The 20,257-nt window shown below is 40.9% G+C and overlaps 1 protein-coding gene across 3 annotated transcripts in view; it reads left to right on the top strand.

Annotated features, from left to right (window-relative positions):
• Positions 1-4,381: 4,381 nt before the first annotated feature.
• UBE3A (ubiquitin protein ligase E3A) overlaps positions 4,382-20,257 on the top strand; it is a 39,775-nt gene continuing 23,899 nt past the window's right edge. The window contains exons 1-3 of one of the 3 annotated variants that reach the window (XM_089511488.1): positions 4,382-4,615; positions 14,813-14,880; positions 17,980-18,143. The gene's annotated coding sequence lies outside the window, so the exon portion shown is untranslated. The remainder of the gene's footprint in view (positions 4,616-14,812; positions 14,881-17,979; positions 18,144-20,257) is intronic. The other 2 variants (XM_089511486.1, XM_089511487.1) reach the window with 2 other exon arrangements.

Raw genomic sequence — 20,257 nt, 5'->3', positions numbered from 1 at the left:
GTTGGAAGAGACCATAAGGACCATCCAGTCCAACCCCATGCCATGCAGGAAGACACAATGAAAGCACTCCCAACAGATAGCTGTCCAAGGCAGTGTATTCCACTATCAAACAGATCTTACCATCAGGAAGTTCATCCTAAAGTTTAGGTATAATTCTCCTGTGGTTTGAATCCATTTATCTGTGTACTAGTCTCTGGAGCAGCTCCCCATAGCGCATGGTTTCCAGGCCTTTCACCATTTTGGTCACCCTGCTCTGAATGTGCTCCAGCTTGTCAATATCCTTCTTGAATTGAAGTGCCCAGAACGAAACACAATATTTCAGCCGAGGTTTGACCAAAGCAGAATAGAGTGGTATTGTTACATCTCTCAATTCAGACATTATACTCCCATTGATGCAGCCTAAAACCTCATGGGCTTTTTTAGCTGCCGCATCACACTGTTGACCCATGTTCACTTTGTGATCTATTAGGACTCCTAGATGCTCTTCACATGTACTGTTGTCAAGCCAACAGTTCATTCGACCATTTATAAACAGTTCATTTGTAGTTCATTTGGCCATGTAAACTTGGGCAATCCATTTAAAGTAGCCAGGTATTCCTGTACTACCACTTTATCTATTCTGTGTTGCATTTCCCTTGCTGCATCATCTGCTCCATTTTCCCCAGGTTGAGCACTGTTTTGCTTTTGGGAGAAGTCTGAGGCAAAAAAAGTGTTTAGTAGTTCTGCCTTTTCTCCGTACCATTAGCATCTTGTCATCTTCTCCATGCAATGGCACTACCATTTCCCTGTTCTTCCTTTTGCTATGGACATAACCAAAAAAGTCCTCTTTACTACAGTGCGCTTGCGTCATGTGGGGAGGAAGGGGTGGCGTGTCCCATAGGGACCAATGGGGCATGCACCCGTGGCATGCGTGCACTGCCGCGCCACTGCGTGTACTAACCCCATTCAAGCTGGGCCACAGCTAACAAAATGAACTTCAACAGGGAGAAATGTAAGGTACTGCACTTAGGGCGAAAAAATGAAATGCACAGATATAGGATGGGGGACACCTGGCTTAAGGAGACAACATGTGAAAGGGATCTAGGAGTCCAAGTAGAACACAAGTTGAACATGAGTCAACAATGCGATGCAGAAGCTAATAAGGCCAAAGCGATTTTAGGCTGCATCAATAGAAGTATGGTGTCTAAATCAAGAGAAATAATAGTGCCACTATATTCTGCTCTGGTCAGGCCCCACCTGGAATATTGTGTCCAGTTCTGGGTGCTACAATTCAAAAAGGACATTGAGAAACTGGAGCATGTCCAAAGGAGGGCGACTAAAATGGTGAAGGGTCTGGAAACCTCACCCTATGAGGAATTACTCAGGAAGCTGGGGATGTTTAGCCTGGAGAAAAGAAGGTTAAGAGGTGATATGATAGCCCTGTTTAAATATTTGAAGGGATGTCACATTGAGGAGGGAGCAAGCTTGTTTTCTGCTGCTCCAGAGACTAGGACCCAGAGCAATGGATGCAAGCTGAAGGAAAATAGATTCCATGTCAACATTAGGAAGAACTTCCTGAGAGTAAGGGCTGTTCAACAGTGGAACACACTTCCTAGGAGTGTAGTGGAGTCTCCCTCCTTGGAGGTCTTCAAACAGAGGCTGGATGGCCATCTGTCGGGGATGCTTTGATCTGGATTTCCTGCATGGCAGGGGGTTGGACTGGATGGCTCTTGCGGTCTCTTCCAGCTCTATGATTCTATGACACCACTGCTCTCTCCATAACAAATTCAATAACTCACTGTCCATCACAGACTCAGTAACTGCATAATATGCATCTCCCATCCCTTTTGTTTCCTTATTAGCTGTAATCAGGGATCCCAGCACTGTTTTTAAATAAGTGCAGGTTTAACAGTGGTAAACCAATTCTTATTAATTTTGCCTACTTGCAAGGGAAGAGCAATGTTTTTCCCCCCATCAACATGGAAACATCCTTAACCAGAAGATGCTTACCACATGCAAGTTTGTGACTAGAAGTGTGCTCTAGAATAACTTAATAGCCAAGTAAGTGTAGATTACAATTAGCCTTTATTATTCCATTAAGGGTTCAACAAGTGCATGATCATTTAGTACATTACTTACTTAAAATTACTTTAAAAAAGACCTCTCCACGCTCAATGTTCCAGGGACCACAGCTATCTACATAAGTAATAGTTCTGTGAACAATCCTATGTCAAGTTCAGGTACTGCAAGTCATCTCTTAGGTCATATGAGGACATAGGCCTATGGGTTTTCTTCTGGCTTGTTTTCAAACAAAGTGCACCTCACACAGGGCAATCCTTTTGCTATATATTTTGCTGGAACTGAAAGACACATGTAGCCCAACAGAACATAACAGGGGAATGATTGCCACCTAACCTGAATCCTATCCATTCTTACTTGGGAAGATAACTCATTGAACTCCATGGAATTTGCCCTCAAGTATTGTACATAGTAAAGTGTTCTACAACCTGTAGAAGACCCTACCATAGACTTTCCCCCATATTTCCAAAAATGTCCAGGTGAGTGGTGGTTTCCAGGGGGAAATATTTCTCAGCGATCTCAAAAAATCTAGAAAGGAGGAGGAGATGAAAATTCCCTTAGTGACAGTTGAAAAGTGGCATAAAGAAACCATCATTGTAACAAAGTTAAAACTAAGAAAGTAAACTTACCAACTGAAACAAACAACACAAGTGCATGAAACAACAGTTACTTTATTGGCACATGTTTAAGCAACTTTTGTTTGGAACGTCTGTTTAATAAAGTATTTTAGCACAAGCTTGTCTGCAGTTTGAATATGCATCCAGGTTACCAATATAAAGCCTTCTGAAACGAGGTTTTAAAAAGGGTCTGTGTTAATTTGGTGGCAGTGGTGGGGTAAAAGGCCCAGGGTGCTGCCATCCAAAGAAATACAGCTTGGAGAGGGAGTCCGTTAGGCAACAAAGCGGAGAGTATACTAATCCCTATCAGGGACGTAGCTAGGATTTTAGGAAGAGGGGGGTCCAGACTAAGTGTCACCATTATAATGGGGCTTGGGTGCAGCAGCGCAGCAGCACACACCATTCATTTTTCTAATGGAAGGGGGGTCCGGACCCCAAGAACCCCCCCCCCCTTGGCTACGTCCCTGTCCCTATATTACCCTTGGTCTTCAGGCTGAGGTTCATACACTCGAAACGGTCGGTTTTCCGGAAAGGTATCCTGGCCAAGATACGATTATCTCTATAGCCGCCCCTTCGCCCACTTCCCCTTTAATTTAACTTTAATTATAGTTATATATAATTAATAATAAATTAATATTATCATTTATAATTAATTGACTAATATATATATTATTTTATATATAACTTTATTAATTATAAATAAATATATAAATAATAAATTGTTCTATTAACTAACAATAAGTATCTTTAATAATTTATAGACTAACATATTATTTATACATAACTTTATTAATTATAGTTGTATATAAATAATATAATAATAGTAATATTATCATTAATAACTAAGACTAACATATGTTATAACTTATATGTAATATAACAATCTGTTAATTAATGATAGTTACCATTAATAAGTAATATACTAATATACAGTATTATTTATATCTTATTTTAATAATAGTTATATATATAATAATAATAATAATAAATTAATGTTTTATTAATTGTAATAATTATGTAATTTATGTAATAATTAATAGGCTAATATACATTATTTATATAGCAATTTATAATTACTTATAATTACAAATAGTTATATATAAATAACAAGCTATTAATAATAATATTAATAATTAATAATCAATAGACTGTTATTTATATATAACAATTTACAATTAATATGTTTATATTTATAAGCATATTTATATTAATGTATAAGTAACACTAACATTGCTGCCATTATCATCACCATCTCAACCAGCCTCTCTCCCATTTCGTGCAATACTCGCTCCTCGCCCCAGAGGCATCCTCCCTCAACGGATTCTCTGAAGCGAGTGCGAGGAGGAGCCAGAGGACGGGGCGGGGCCACAAGCAGAAGCCACGCCCCTCCAAGACTCTATGGGCCCCCAGTCAGAAGCCACGCCCCTCCAAGACTCTATGCTCCTGGCCGGGCCAGAGCGGCGAAAGAGGCGGGTGGATAGGCAGGGCGGGAGCGCGCCGGTTGCCCCGCCCCTTTCCCCGTCGCGCGGTGCATGCCGGGCCGAGTCCTGTGTGTCCCTTCTCCTCCTCCTCCTTTTGTGTGTCTGTCAAAGCTTCCCCGTTTCGCGCCCTCACCAAGATGGCGTCGGCGCCGGGCGCTTCTTGGGGTTAGTCCCAGAAAGGGGGCGGGGCGAGGCGGGCCCTCCCTCCCTCCGCCATTGCCGCCGCCGCCGCCGCCGCCACCATCTCGACAGCCACGCGCACGCCTAGAGCGCCCTGGCCCTCCTTCCCTGCCTCCTCCTTCCTCCCAGGCCTAGCCTGGCTCCGGCCTAGCGCCCTCAGCCCCGCCGCCTCAGACTTCGGACCCAAGCGGCAAGACTACGACGACGAGGAGGAGGCCCAGCCTGAGGAGGCGAGTGAGGCGCCAAGGGCCCAGGGCGGGAAGCGGCGGCTGACAACAGGTAAGCGGAACGTGCGGCCGGGGAAGCAGGGAGAGGCCCGCACGGCCGCCTCGCCTCTCCCAGCGCCTTGATCGAGAGGCCGCTCCTCGGCTGTGTCTGTCTGCAGGAGGCCGCCTTTGCCTCATAGCCCTGCAGAGCCAGAGCGGACAGGGGCGCGGAGGGAATAGGTGCACCTAAGGGTATATGTCTCTGGGCGTGTTGTGTGCCTTTCCAGCCCTTCCCGACCTCTGGAGGAGAGAGACCCTGCTCTCACTCACGGGGGCTGGCTCGGTCTCTCCCTGGGCCTGGCACAGCCATCGAAGCACTACAACACGCGGCCCCCCCTCTCTCTCTCACACACACTGTGTGTAGATATATATATCTGTGTATGTGTTTATGTATGTGTATATAGCTATGTATATGTCTATATATATTTCTCCCTGGGTGTGTGTGTGTGTGTATCTGTGTGTGCGTATATATATATATATATATATATATATTTTTCTATGTGGGTATATATATGTGTGTGTGTGTATGTCTCTCTCTCTCTCTCTCTCTCTCTCTACACACACACATATATATATATATATATATGTTCTCCATGTGCATGTGTGTGTATATATATGTGTGTGTGTGTATCTCTGTATATGTGTGTGTGTGTATTTCTGTTTGTGTGTATATGTGTCTGATATATATCTTCCTCTATGTGTGTGTCTATGTGTGTGTGTGTGTATATATATATATCTGTATCTCTGTGTGTATCTGTGTGTGTGTACATATATATATATATATATGTTTCTCTATGTGTTATATACACACACACACACACCGCCTTGGGTCCCACCTGGGAGAAAGGCAGCATAGAAATGAAGCACATACAGTAAATAAGTTGCCGTTGTTTGTTGTTAGTTGCCTTTAAGTCGGCCCAGGCTCATGGTCAGACATGTCCAAGACACACAGACACACACCATCAGTTGCTCAGGCCCTGTACAAACTCCCCTTTAGAAATAGATATGATGGGGGTTAAGATAGCCCTGACTGCCTTGAGTCCCATTATTTTGTGTTGCTGTTAACAGCCCTCCAGTCGACCCGACTCTTGGCGATTCTGTGGGTGAGACGTCTCCAAGTCCCTCCAAGTTGTCTTCTTCTTTTTTCAAACTTATGGCGACCCTAAAGGATTTTCTTGGCAAGTTTCTTCAGAGGGGGTTGCCATTGCCACCTTCAGAAGCTGACTTGCCCAAAGTCACCCAGTGGGTTTTCATACTTGAGTGGCGGATTCAAACCCTCCAGAGTCATCGTCCAATGCTCAAACCCCTACACCATGCTGGCCCTCACTTTTTAGGTCCTGTAAATCCACATTCCTAATAGAGTTCCCCCCATCTGGGGGTCAGTCTTCCTCTCTTCTTCTGCCTTTCCTAGCATTATTGTCATTTCTAATGAGTCTTTCCATGGAGTGGCCAAAGTACTTGCCACTGAGAAAAGAGAGTCAGCCGTGGAGGGGACTCAGAAGCACAAGTGCAGGAGGCTGCTCTCCCAGGTCCTTTATTTGTGGATAAGCACACTTGTGAACACGGGCAAGAACAAGGAAGTTGCATTAATGAACTGGGCCATTAATCGGCCACCCGCTTCCTCCTCCTCCTCTTCTTCTGTGTCCCAGTTGGTGAGTGGATGTTTGTTTATGCCTAGGTCTGTGTTTCGCTTGTCAAGTCAGAGCTTCTCTTCTTTGTTTGTCCTCGTGGATGGCTGTAACTCTAGCTAAGGATTAGGACAGGTCCGCCGCTGGACATCGGATCCACATGGATTTCTTGTTTCAGGGCTTGTGGCACATCGACCGAGCAAAGTAGAAGTTGAAATGTGCACTCTTTCAAATCAGCTAGCCGTTGGCTGCTTTTATCAGGTGACAAGAAAGCCTGTTTCCATGTTTGGTTGAATAGAGGGTTCTGTAAATTTTCCTACTTATTAAAGCATAGGGTTTTTTTTCCCCCATAGACTTTATTTTGAAACTTCTATAAATTAGTCTAAAATATTGCATGTATTATTGACGCAGTTGCAGAAACAAATACGTTGAAGTGTAATTGCTTATGCTCGGTGTCAGTCTTTTTAGAAATTACAGGCACTAGACAAATTCTGTGGAATCAAGCCTGAATAGTTATATCTTTTGTCAAATACATGACTACTTCTTAAGGGAGGTCATTTCATGTTATGTATGTTTGGAACTCTTCCCTATTAAAAACAAAGCCTTCTTAGCTCAGATAATCCATTTTTCAGGCACATATATGTGGTTAGTGATGGTTGTTGGCTCTGTTATATTTTTTCTTGACTTCCCAAAGAATTATAAGGGCTTTTAAAAAAAATCCCATTCCAACGCCTGCTAAAGCATTGTGTGTTTTTTGTGCCTTCAGATCACCTGTCATATGACCCCATGAATTCTATAGGGTTTTCTTAGCCAAGACACATTCAAGAAATGGTTTATTGTTGCTTTTCTCTGAAATACAGGCTATAACACTTGATATTTCTTAACAGTCCCCAAACCAAGTAGGAAGCAGGCCTGTTTGATTTCCAAGATCAGATGAGATCTTGTGCCCTTGCAGTATTTAAGCCAGTCAAAAACAATATGAGAAGTGGTGTGGTGGTTTGGGTGTTGGACTGTGACTCTGGCAGCCAGAGTTCGAATCCCTACTCTGCCATGGAAACCCTTTGGGTGACCTTAGGCAAATCTCACTCTCTCAGCCTTAGAGGAAGACAAAGGCAGACCCCCTCTAAACAAATCTTGGTGAGAGTCAGCCTAGTGTAGCAGTTTGAGCGTTGGACTATGGCTCTGGAGACTTAAGGATAGATGCCCTACTCAGCCATGTAAACCCACTAGGTAACCTTGGGCAAGTTATACGCTCTCAGCCTCAGAGGATGGCAATGGCAAAGGCAAACCCCCTCTGAAGAAATTTACCAAGAAAACCCCATGATAGGTTTGCTTTAGGGTAACCATAAGTTGGAAACAACTTGAAGGCACACAACCACAGACAACAAAGGGTTGATTTAGGATCGTCCATAAGTTGGAAACAATGTGAAGGCACACAAAACCAAAACCAAAAATAATAGGGCAGCCTGAATCTTGAAATACAAGTTGTTTTCCTCCTTTGAGAGGGCACTTTGAAGTCATCAGTTTCAAACACCAGCTAGAAATTAAAGTCCACATGCCCTCCATAAACTCTTAACACTTACTCAGGAAGTTCCTATGCTGTGAGGGTGGAGTGTGGGTCTGCATTCACTGGCACCCCACCCTTTCAAAATGCTTGTTGTAGCCCAGCCATTTGTGCTGATCTTCTGAAGTTGAGAGCCTTCCCTGCATATGTAGTCTGCTTTTGTGATTTAGAGCCCAGGATGTGTGTCAGATTCTAGATTGCTTGTGGATCTACATGCATAGAGGAAGCTCCAGACTTTGTAATACAAACAGTACCTGGACAAGCTTCATACTTCAAAATCCAATCAGTAGCAGGACTGGGCCATCAGCAGTGTAATTGATGGGCCATTAAGTGGGGCTGCGGACTCCTGCTAAAGTGATGGTGAAGCATTACTGTTCACAAAGAGCCTAGAACTTCCTGGCTAAGATTTTTTGTGTGCCCCCAAGTAATTTTTGACTTGGAGGGTGAGCAAATAAAGAAAAATGTTGACAGATCAGTCCCTGTGTGTGTGTGTGTGCGTGTGCGTGCGTGCGTGCGTGTGTGTGCGTGCACATTCACACCTTCAAGTTGCCTGTCTAGTTAGGCCACCCCATTCATTTCATAGTGTTTTCTTCAACAAGAAATATTCAGAGGTGGTTTGCCATTTCCTTCCGCTGAAATATAGCCTACGGTACCTGGTATGTATTAGCAGTCTCCCATCCAAGTACTAACTCTGCTTAGCTTCCAAGATCAAATGGGATCTGGTGCCTTAGGGATATTTAGACTCCCTGAGATAAGTCCTGCTTCTAAGATCAAATGGGATCTGGTGCCTTAGGGATATTTAGGTGCTTTACAGAGCGCCCAAAAAGGGCGCTCTGCCGGCGCCCGTGTTTGCTGCGCCAGGGAACCGCAGCAGACAAACCGCACGGTTCCCCGGCGCAGCAAAAAGAACCCGCAAAAAGCGGGTTCTTTTTGCAGCGTGGTTATAATGCCACAAGGCGCCAATGGTGCACTTGCGGTGTCATTTCCGCGTGTGTGACGTGCGGACGCTAAGTATCCGTTACGTCAAAATGGTGGTGCTCAGTAGAATGGGCGCCGCCATTTTGTACATGCTCGGCACGTACTAGGCTTAGGGCCGTCTGGAAAGGACGCCCCTTCCTAACCCTAGTACGTGCTGAGCATGTACTTTTTGGCGGTGTGGAACCCACCTTAGACTCCCTGAGATAAGTCCTGCTACTTTTGTGGATTAATGAAATTGAAGAAGTGAACTTTGGAATGGTTTACTGATGTCTGGATATTGTTAATTCAGTTAAAGTTTTTAAAAAGTTAATGCTTTTCTACTATTAGTATATTACAGGTATAAATTTTAGCAGTAGTTTTTTGAACAAACCACTTTAGGCTTACTAGCAAGGTTAAGAATAATTCCAATTATGTCTGATGCCAAAGGAAGGAGAAGGAAATGGTAGGGCCATTGGGTGGAGAAGATGGTGAAATGCTGATAGGAGGCCAAGAAAATCCAGAACTACTCAGCCCCTTTTTTGCCTCAGTCTTCTCACAAAAGCAAAAGGGTGCTCAACCTGAGCAAAATGGAGCACAGAATGCAGTAGGGGAAATGCAGCACGGAATAAATAAAGAGGTAATATAGAAATACCTGGTCAGTCTGAATGAATTCAAGTCTCCAGGACCAGATGAACTACATCGAAGGATATTATAAGAACTGGCAGAAGTAATCTCAGAGCCACTGGCAATAATCTTTGAGAATTTCTGGAGAACAAAAGAAGTCCCAGCAGACTGGAGGAGGGCAAACGTTATCCCATTTTCAAAAAGAGAAAAAAAGAGGACCAACCACCCAGTTAGTCTGATATCAACACTAGGAAAGATTCTAGAGCAGCTCATTAAACAGAGAGTCTGTGAGCATTTGGAAGGGAATGCCATAATCACAGTCAACATGGGTTTCTTAAAAGCAAGTCATGCCAGACTAATCTGATCTCTTTTTTGATAAAATTACCAGCTTGGTAGATGAAGGGAATGCCGTAGATATAGCATATCTTGATTTCAATAAGGCCTTTGAGAAGGTCCCCCCATGAAAACAAGCTAGTAAAATGTGTGCTAGACAATACATCTATTAGATGGATTTGTAATTGGTTGACCAGCCGAACCCAGAGGGTGCTCAGCAATGGCTTCATCCTGTAGAGAAGTGACTAGTGTGGTGCCACAGGGTTTTCTCCTGGGCCCAGTGCTATTCAACATATTTATCAGTGACTTGGATGAAAGAATAGGGGGCATGCTTATCAAATTAGGAGGAATAGCTAATACCCCAGAGGACAACATCAAAATTCAAAATGACCTTAATTGATTAGAAAGCTGGGCCAAAACTAACAAAATGAATTTCAAGGGAAGTAGTAGTGCCACTGTATTATGCTTTGGTCAGGCCTCACCTAGAATACTATATCCATTTCTGGGCACCACAATTCGAAAAGGATGTTGACAAGTTTGAGCATGTCCAAAGGAGGGCGACTAAAATGGTGAAGGGTCTGGAAACCATGCCTTATATGAGAAGAGACTTAGGGAGTTGAGTATGTTTAGCCTGAAGAAGAGACGGTAAAGATGTGATTATTATTATTAGAGTACTTATACCCCACCCTAAAGGCTCTCAGAGCAGCTTACAATTATTATATTTAATTAGACAGTTCCCTGCCCTCAGGCTTACAATCTAAAAAGACACGACACAAAAGGAGAAGGGAATGGTCGTGGGGAAGAAGGGGATCAGGCCCAGTGGTTCTTCTCTCCCTCTGAGGCCTGGACCAAGGCAGAGGGACTGGAGGGAGGACTCTTATTCTCAGTTTAGGCCAGGCCTGATGGAGCTGGCAGGCCTCACTCTCCCTCTGAGGTCTGATGACATAGATGGCAAAGGGAGGGCTCGTCCTCTTACTATGATATGATAGTCCTGTTTAAATATTTGAAGGGATGTCATATTGAGAATGGAGCAAGCTTGTTTTCTGCTGCTCCAGAGAACAGGACATGAAGCAGTGGATTCAAACTAGAGGAAAAGAGATTCCACCTAAACATTAGGAGGAACTTCCTGTCAGTGAGAGCTGTTTGACAGTGGAACACACTCCCCCAGAGAGTAGTGGAGTCTTCTTTTTTGGAGGTCTTTAAACAGAGAGGCTGGATGATCATCTACTGGGAGTGCTTTGATCGTATGTTCCTGCATGGCAGAATGGGGTTGGACTGGATGGCGCTTGTATTACCTTCCAACTCCATGATTCTATGATGTCTCTCTCCTTGTCTAACCTATCAACCAGTTGCTTTTTTGAATACTGTATGCCTGTATCACTCACAAACCACAAGGTTGTGAGCTCAGTCCCAGCCAGGGTCTCTGGATCAACTCAGTCTGGCATCCTTCTGTAGGTCATTAAAATGAGTACCCAGCTTGTTGGGGGCAATTAGCTTACACTTTCTTAACTGCCTAGTACACTGGTAAGCAGTAGAAATGTACTTGCTATTGCTAAGATCCCTAAAATATTCCTATTCATATAAAAATAAGGATAATTAAAATAAGAATAAATAGAGAAATATAAGAATAATTTCATAACAGATACATAAAGATACATAATAAAACTTCAGCATGGAAACAATTAGTAATTGAGTTACACCATAAAAGCACGTGAAACACCTTTGGCCTTGCTAGTTAGTAGCACTAGACAAGTTATGCCTTTTAAAGTGTTTCAGAAGGAGGCAGAGCCAGCTATCATTTCTAGACATTGATGAACGGAAACAAGATAAAACACTTTTTGACCTAGATGATAAGCAGCAAGTAGCAGAATAGATCATGCCTCCTACTCTTGGCATTATCTGTTCTGCTGCCTCTTCTTTCACCTCTTCTTCCTCCAGAAATCTCCTTAAGTTTTTTTTTTAATGAATTTGCTTGAAAATTGTTGGTTTTCACTCCATTACTTGTCCATGATCTCTGCTGTCATTAGATGTTCTAATCTTGCTTGGATGGCTCCTTGGTCCTGTGTGAGAGTCTTCAGTGAAGAGAGATTCTAGAGCAGGATAGCTATAAAAACAGAATTGTGACTTGATTTGTAATGCACTGAATCTGGAAGATATGGTAGCAGTTTCTCCTAACCATAGTTTGCCACTGTCCGGACATAAGATCTGGTTTTACATTTCAGTGTTTCCAAGAACATGCTGAGCAAACATTGGCAACCCTCATTCTATTTTCTCTTCTGTTTATGATCCACACATTAGTGTAATGGTGACTGTCACAGGGTCTTCTAATGTGTACCCTACACAACCATCTTGTTTATCCTGCAAGAAGTTCAGAATGCCTTTCTTGGAGATCCCAGTAACCCTCTATTCCAGGCACTGACTCTCCTGACATACGTTTTATTGTAACAAATTAGTAGCACAAGGCAGTTTTGGAAATACTGGGTGTTTATTTATTTTTAATATACACATAATGTTTGTAATCTAGTTGAATTCTTAGATAACATAAAAAGACTTGTTTTTTAGAGTGAAAGCAGCCAAGTCCTGCAAGGGACATCTGTGCAGTCAAGTCAATACAGGTGCATACCCTAGCCCTGTTAAATATCCTGGAGGTGTGTATGGATGAATGATGTTTATACTGGTCCATGATTACTGCTGACATATAGTTGGTTAGAGATGGGAAGAAGCTTTAATTTTGCTTTAGCTCTTAATGTTTCAGAATAATTTAGGAAGTAACCTGATTTACAAATAATGGTGTTTTGTCATTCAGCATTACAGTAATGAGCCTAGATAAGCTTTGCACTTGGATACTCCCCTCTTCCACCAGTCCTTTTGTTCTTTTTTATTAAGCAAGAGTAACCCTAACAAATAGTGGGTAATCTTAACTATGGCACTGTACAGACCGCCCAAAAAGGGCAGTTTGCCAGCGCCTTGTTTTGCTGCGCAAGGGAGGCGTAACGGACGAACCACACGGCTCCTTCGCATAGCAAAAAGAACCTGCAAAAAGCGGGTTCTTTCTGCGGTGCCATAAGGAAGTCGCAGTGCGCCAATGGTGCACTCATGACGTCCTTATGGGGGGGTGACGTGCGGATGCTAAGGGTCCATCGTGTCAAAATGGCGGTGCCTGTGTGTATAGGGTGCTGCCATTTTGACACCCCCGTCACGTGCTAGGGGTGAGGCCAGTATGGGCAGTGCTCCCTTGGCCAACCCCTAGCACGTGATGGGGGCGCCTCAGAGGCCCATCTGGATCGGGCCTATAGTTAGCAGAAATAAACCACCTTCAAACCATGTTTTCTTTCTGTGTGAATGTTCCTTCAAGTTGCCTGTCAACTTATGGCGACCTCATAAATTGCATAGGGTTTTCGTAGACAAGGAGTAAATTTAAATCTTAATCTAAATGAACATTCAGTGCTCAAAGTCGTCCTGGAGAAGATTGTAAGTTTAAGGCCCACTCATCTTGTCATTTTATTACTAAACCATAGTTTCATGTTATGTGAAAAAGGATTTACTGTTTACATATTTGCAGATGTTCAAGCACAATTACTAAAGGATAGGGTTTGTATTCTGAAATCCACTTGTTAGGAAAATCCTAGTGCCCTTTTTGTTTGTCTTACCTTTATAAGGCTATTATCCTTTTGTAGTAGCACCTTTTCTGTAGCCTGTGCTACATGTAGCAGAGAACTCCGAATTACTCATATTAAAATAAGTTAAGAAAACTAAAATGTGGCATATCCATCACCTCTATAGCATTTGAATTGCCAGGAACTAGTTTTTAGGGATCCAGCATGGTGTAATGGTGTCAGTGTTGGTCTACAATTCTGGAGACAAGAGTTTGAATCCCTGCTCAGTCATGGGAACCCACTGGGTGACCTTGGGCAAGTCATTCTCTCTGCCTTCGAGGAAGGGAAAGCGCGATAGATTCACCTTAGAGTTGGAAACTTGAAGTCTCAAAACAATAATAAAGTGCTATCTGTTTGTTTGTTTTTAATGTAATCAGTCTATAACTGTTAACTTTCAGGAGATAGTGATAGCAAGAGACCTAACAGACCTTTATGTAGAAAACTTGATTTGTTGTTTTTTTTTCCACTCCAGTCCCAACATGACATCCAAAAATTTGCATTGACATGCTGATCAAGTTTCTTTTGTAAATTAAACTTTGTAGTCTCCTCCTGCTGCTTCATGTGTTTCTTTGTAATTCTGTCAGCTTCAGCTGCTGTTGTTGATTGTTCTTAGGAATGTTCTTGTATGCAGCCAAAGTGAAAGTTTGTTGGCAGGAAATGGGAAGGTTCAGAGTCAGGATATTTATTAGCTGTACATGCTTAGGTTAAATGGATGGGTTTTCTTGCCTAGAGTTTTCTTATGTTTGGATGATTTGGGGAGCTTCTAGCTGTGGAAGGCTAATTGTATATAACAACTAGCTTAGGTTGTGAGCCTCTGTGTGCATCAAAAGTCACACTTAGAAAAGGGGCCAGATAAGCATCATAGTACAAATGGAATGGGCTTCTAGATTAGACAGAAGGTTGCTTACATTGGTGGATGTTCTTGTTGCATTGAGGCAAAAACATTTGGTAGAATGTTAGTGCCTCTTACACTGATAGGGGGATGAAGAGCCTGCCAGGGGACCATGGAGCTAATGAATGAGAAGCCACTATTCTCCACAGATCTGATTTATTGCTTATCCAAATACAGCCAATGTGTTTATTATTTATTTATTTATTTATTTATTTACGGTATTTATACCCTACCCTTCAGCCCTAAAGGCTCTCAGAGCGGCTTACAATTATTATTATTTGACTATTTATTCACTTGTAAGATATTATAAATGTAAGTTGAACATGTTTGGATTTACATCTAATTTTAAGCTGCTTAGTTTTAAAGAAAGGCTTCTCCTACTTTAAATAGCTTAAAAGAATAAAAATAGCTTAACTTTTAAAAATCTGTTTTATTCATTTTAGGTTGATATTGCCTAAATGAGTTTGGTTAGAGGGTTGTAATAACTTTATGTACTATAAGATCTCAATCTCTTACATTGTCATTTCAAAAACTGAATTAAGATATTATATTCTAGGTGTACAGCCAAACAGAGTTCAATCGGGCAGCGTGCAAGCGCAACTGCTAAAGTGCTGGAAGAACATGGTATGTTTACCCGCCATATATTGTATATTATATTCTTAGAAGGTAAAATTATTTGTCTTGAACTAACTTAGAAAGCCAGAACTGAACAGTATATATACAAGTTTTGTCATGTCTTAAATATTTAAGCAAATTATTGCCTAATGTTTAAAGTCCATTTAAAATTTGCACTTGCTGGTAATTAACAGGCTAAATAAATGATCTGGCCTGCAAGTTTTTCTAGAAGCTCAGAATTGCTTGTCTACTGTATGCTAGTTGTTTGTGAATAGAATACAAATTAATTCAGCTTTTGTTTTATCTTAGCTGCTGAATGAACTTTCACTATGCATAATGGATTGATACGTTTTATAAATCCTAACAGTCCATCTGGTGTATATCCTGTTCCAGTACCATAGTATTGTCTATTGGTTAAATAGCATGAAAAAAATAAGATTGCCACTAGCTTCCTAATAAGTGTTTTAACAGACTATTTTCACAGTTTATGTTCAGTTTTTGTGTAGCTTCATATGCAGAAGAAGCACATAAAAAGGGCAGCAAACAAATAGATGATTAAATTGCAATATGATGTCATCATGCTCAAGCCTATGATAAAATACATCGTAAAATTAATACATGTTGCTTTCTGTGACTATTAAATATATAGTATTACAACATTTATTTTAGTGTTTTATTTAGATTTTCTGTTTACATTCATGGATTATTTTTCAGTAAGACCTCATAGTAGGAATCCTGAAGTCCTGCCCAGCTTTACACACCGGTTTAAGGCTATTGGGGGGGGAGGGGGATGAAAGAGGAGATGCTCAAATCAAGAACAGCTAAAAGTTTCCTCTATATAGCTGTCCCAATCTAGAAGCCTAAATGCACTTCGAATATTGAAATCTTCTGTGTATGGAAATGTTGCTTCCAGGCTGCTTCCTATTGAAATGGATAAATTGCCTTTGCAAGTGAACTGTATGTGCTCATAAACAAAGTGAACATGAAGAAGTGAAAGACCTATCTAGTCCAGCATCCTGTTTTCCTTAGTGAGTAACCTGATATCTGTGAGAAAGCCACAAACATAACAAGAGGGCAATAGCCTTTTCTTGCTGTTGCATACTGCTGCTTATACTGAACATCGTATGTACAGCGCAGTTAGTAGCAGTTGGCAGCCTTACACTCCATTAATTTGTCTAACACACCTTTAAAGCAGTCGGATTTGAGGGGCTTCATTGTATCTTGTGGAAGCAAAAAAAAAAAGCTGGCTAATTGACACTTACTGAAATTAGATCTTATTTCAAATGAAAATTATGTTGAGGTGAAATCTATAATGAAATCTGTAGTCTTGCTGAATTTAACCCCTAAAATGTTCTGTATCAGATGTTCTGCTTTCATATATATTGTTCATCAGTTCTCGGAAGATTTTTGAGGTTTCAAGTGGCAGCCAATGACTGTTCAGCTGCTCTTGCACTCACAGTATCTCTGGGCCAGCCCACATTGCTTTGCTGTCCAGAAAATTGCTCTCAGACATCAGACACATCAGGATGCTAGGTGTCAGCCATACATTCATTCCCTTGCTAGTTTCAGTCTGAAAATTTACCATGTGGATTTGGAGATGTAAAAATGTCCCTATAGCTCTAATTTTATGAAAATAAAAGAGTAAGATCCCTGACTAACTTCATGTGTGAAGAGCTCAAACATGTAAACCTCTTGAGGAGTGGTAGATGATAGAATATGAAGTAGGTTGCTCATGTTAGCATTGTATTTTCAAGCATAAATTCCCTTCTTGGAAAATGTGCCTTTCAATAGAATAGAATAGAATATGAAATCTGGCTTTTAACCAAGGAACTCGAGCCTTTTTACATTTCATTGCTAGATATTGTGTATTAAGGACATCGTATTTTACATATAAAGAAGAGCCAGTTGTAAATTGGTAAACGCTATGAAAAAAATAACTTTGGGTTATGTTGTTTAGATAATGAAGACAAGTAATAAATAACAACTAGGTCCATTTGAGCAAAATGTTGTGTGACCTCTTGTAACTGATGAAACAAGAGTTGAAAAAGGGACCTGTTTTGTTTTGTTTTCTGAGTAATCCCTTGTATATTAACATTGGCAAAAACTAAGGTTGCTGGACAATAGATCAAGATTGGATTGTAGGTCTTTGGGTGGTTTGCACAGATTGCAAGAAATTATAGCTCGTTATTGCTTAACAATAGCAACAGCCACAGGATTTATTAAAAGAAATTAGACTACTGAGATTAAGATAGTTTGAGGAAAGATAGGAGTTGATCTTTGTTTGAATGCATTGTGAGCTCGGTTCTGATACAGAAAAATTTCTGGGCTGAGTGTACTCAGAATTAGCCTGAGTTTTAATCCTGTGGGTTTGTCTGCCACCTGAGCCTCTATTTTGCATTTTACTTTAATGTATAGACAAAGGAGTGCTTTAAAAAGCAGTTATTTTTACCCCAGACCTGAAGTCTGTCCACCACTAGATAACTCTAATAGTACTTTTAATAAAGCCTCTTTATTCTGTTCAAGTAATAAAAACCCCAAGAAACATATTGTTATGAAACATGCCACACAAAACAAAGAATGTGGTTATAATATAGGGTGTCAGCTATTGTGAAATCGTGAGAATTTAATCTCTTATTTTTTAATATAGTAACAAGCTTCATTTCCCACAGCAAATGCATGAATCCAGTTTAATCAGTTTGACCAATGTTCACAGAAATGTGAAAGCTGAATTGAACTTAGAACTGTCAAGGATAGGTAATATTCAGCAGGCATCCTGCACATTTCAAGTAGCCCTCAGTCCCTGCAGTTCTGCTGCTGCTCCATTATTCTACAAAATCTAATATTCCTCTGCCTGTCACAAAATTTGAAACAATTGTACATGTTACATTAGAAAGCTGCAGATCGTCAAAAGTAAATCTTTGATTTTCTCACTTTATCCAGTTCATTTTTATACTTTAAAAATTTCTGATTTTCAAAATGCTTCAGGTCGGTTTTTAAACCATGAAAAAGTAGGCTTTTTTAAAGCTAAGAATATAGAATTTTTGTAATTAAACACAGATAAGCTCAGATAATGGAAGTAGGTTAAGACATTAACTGCTTCCGTTTCAGCAATGGAAGTTTTCAGCTGGAAAGCAAAAAGCCAATGGGTGGCCTCGGGGTGCTGTGGGTACGAGTGTTGCTGAATAATCACAGGTTGACAACGACATGACAGAGTAGAAGATCAGCCTTACATCTTATACCAGTGAAGCCAGATCACAGGAAACAGTTGAAAGGTAAAAATTTTGAAACAGACATATCAGTTACAAATAGGCATACGGAAGAGACATGTCCAAGCATTGTAAATTGCATTATATACCTGTAGAATGTTCTGAAGAATATTTGCAATCAGACCTAATTATGGGGGTAAAAGGGAGGTCTATGGCACACTTAATGGAAGCAAACCCACTCACCACAAAGTGTGCACTTAGCAGGAAGTTGTAGCCCGTTTTCAGATACAGAGATGTATTTGCAGATTGAATACATATTTTCAATATATGCTTAAGATGTTTCAAATGTACACTTAAAAATATACATTAAGTGATACTAAGCAACTTGAAGGTGTGTCATGACAAGTACTTCCCAAGAAGGGACTATTGGGGCTCTAAAAACCATTTGACCATTAGGGGTTTGCCCATTAAGCACCTCATATCGGCAGAAGCAGAGTCCGTATTATTACAGCATAAACAGTATTTATATTGTTTATATTGTTCTCATTTGTGAGTCTGCATTCTACATACCAGCTCTTTCATAATATTTACAAAACTAAGTCTGAGAAGGAAACGAAGTTCTTTCATCCCTATTAACTGATTGTGGACACAAAAATACAACTTGGGTGAATGTACTATATGTAGCATGCTGTACATTTTTTATAGTAACAGGCTAAATATCTGATAAATCTGACCTAGTGTGGAAATATTTTTAATGAAATTATATAATCATATGTATTATGCATGTAAGCATATTATAAAATTTTTATAAACATGTAATGTTTATTTAATATATATAATATATAATGGTTATATAAACATTTACAAACATGTAAAGATGGTTTGTAGCAGCAGTGTCAGAATCACCTTCTTTAAAATATAAAACTTGACCCATAACCTCTCTTATTAGCCATAAAGTCGCATAGTATATAAAAGGTCAAATATGGCCGTTAGAAAATGCTTTCACTCTCTGCCTTTAGCAGATGTCAAAGTTAGAAATACTGCATAATTGCAGGCTATCTACCAAGAACGTATCTTTGTAATTCCTTATTATCCCAAGCTGGCACATAAATAATGCACTGAAGATAACACACTTTGGTGCCATAGTGGTATGTAGGGCTGGTGGTGTCCTGTAGGTGCATTGGCTGTTTAGGGTCATAACCAGCACCTTGAATTGATTATAAGTGCAGAAGAGAACAAATTCAGTTACTAAGTCATTTGGTGTGAAGTAACTGTCAGAAGGCAAGTAGCAAATTTTGGATTATTTTAAACATTTGAACTGTTAAGGATGACCATCTGTAGAAGGAATTCTACATGGGGTCAAACAGACTGGTGGTTTGCAGAAGTCTCTGGCCGCTCCAGCTGCAATTGAACCCCCAGCAGTGTGGGACCATAGCAACCTGACACGGTAGTCTTGAGGCTGGCCACTGCTGGGGTCCGGAATGGACTGCCAGCAAGGAGCGTGTTTTTCCTGCTTCTTTTGCAGCCAGGCATGGGCCACAATGGTCAGCCTCAGCACAGCTTCCAGCCGATCCGCAAGCATGTGTCATCTACACACCACACCCCCAGATTGCCCCAAAGGCAGCGCTTTTTGCCCCTTTGTTTCAGGCCAACACTATCAGTGGGTGGAAAGCACACAGAGCCACAGATGCAATAAAAGTCTCTGGGTGCAGCAGTAAACTCAAGGCTTCAATCCTAAGTGACCAAACATTGCTGAATGCAGTGGACAGGGTTTGCTGGCTATTACTATTTCAGTTTTGTTTGGATTGGGTGAAATGAGATGCAGGAAAAAGTGAATGAGACAAAATTATGTTAGCAACAAATATTTATCTGATTAGCTAATTATGGAATTCCAATTTATGGAATGGCCTGCTGGACAAGATCTGTCAAATTACCAATCTAGAGAGCTTCAAAAAAGCCATTAAGACGGATCTCTTCCGGCAGGCCTTCCCAGAATAAAATACTCGGACACGAATAAGACTTCCTATTTATTAAACCCTGCCCATGGTTATTATTATTATTATTAACCTTTATTTATGAAGCGCTGTAAATTTACACAGCGCTGTACATACAATCTTTTTAATTAGACGGTTCCCTAGTATTTGGATTAATTGTATTTTAGCATGTTAGTTTTAATCTTA

Source organism: Sceloporus occidentalis, unplaced genomic scaffold (genome assembly GCF_023333645.1).
Source record: "Sceloporus occidentalis isolate IW3139 unplaced genomic scaffold, rSceOcc1.0.p SCAF_2, whole genome shotgun sequence".
Lineage (NCBI taxonomy): Eukaryota > Metazoa > Chordata > Lepidosauria > Squamata > Phrynosomatidae > Sceloporus > Sceloporus occidentalis.
Note: the sequence above shows the minus strand (reverse complement) of the source record. Positions and strands in the feature narration are given on the sequence as shown.